This window comes from Sinocyclocheilus rhinocerous, unplaced genomic scaffold (genome assembly GCF_001515625.1).
Source record: "Sinocyclocheilus rhinocerous isolate Xijiao unplaced genomic scaffold, SAMN03320098_v1.1 scaffold1133, whole genome shotgun sequence".
Lineage (NCBI taxonomy): Eukaryota > Metazoa > Chordata > Actinopteri > Cypriniformes > Cyprinidae > Sinocyclocheilus > Sinocyclocheilus rhinocerous.
The window spans coordinates 397-1,331 of record NW_015642058.1 but is presented as its reverse complement, the minus strand read 5'-3'; positions in this window follow the sequence as shown (position 1 = coordinate 1,331).

The window sequence follows — 935 nt, the reverse complement described above, 5'->3', positions numbered from 1 at the left end:
TGTAACTTTGCAGATATTGTTTATGCTCAAACAGCAACATTACACACTAACTAACATAAAAAAAGTGAAATCGCAATCAACCACCCCTTTAATGCACATTTTCACATATTTTGTCCCGTCTGTTGCTATGGTTATCACTATGTCAATCGCTGCTACTTCGAGAGTGAATCCCACATAAATATACTGCCGTCATTCCCGAAACTGTGTGTGGCCGGAAAACAAAGTTCTAGGCTACATTTTAAATGGATTATTGACTAGAAAGCTTGCAAAGAGTGCTCATAACCACTAAAAAGCTGTCACTCTTTGTTTAGTGAGTGTACACGATGTATTAGGCTATAACATACATCGTTCCGCAAACACAACCCCCCAATGTTCATGCTCCTCTCTTGGTCACTTGGCCACTGTAGTTTAGGATAAACAAGTACACCAACACAACATTCAATCGTCCGAATATTATTATCATCTTCTTTTAAATTAAAATATATGAATTAGGCGATCGCATATTATATAAAGCAAAGCAAACCATTTACATTAGTTTTAGTCATCGCTAAAAATTAAAAAACGTCGCACATTTTACCAGGATCGGGGAAAAATATAGATATATTTTAACAGGTCAAACGATAAGGATTATTGGGGGCACGGACATGTTCAGTCATGTTTATGGAGACTTTACAAAACAAATTGTTGCAACGCAGTTTCACAGAAAATTAAAGTTTCTACATCATATTTACAAACTTTTATATTCATATTTACATTATATTAATGAATTTTATACTCTATCTCCCATAATCCTACCCATCACAGTAAACTTTCTGCATTTTTATATTTTCATAAACATCATTTAATATAATTTATAATGTAAAAAGCTGTTATGTTCATGGGTGTAAATTTTGCACAGGTCAATCATTTTGAGTAATACTATAAATCTGGTTTAC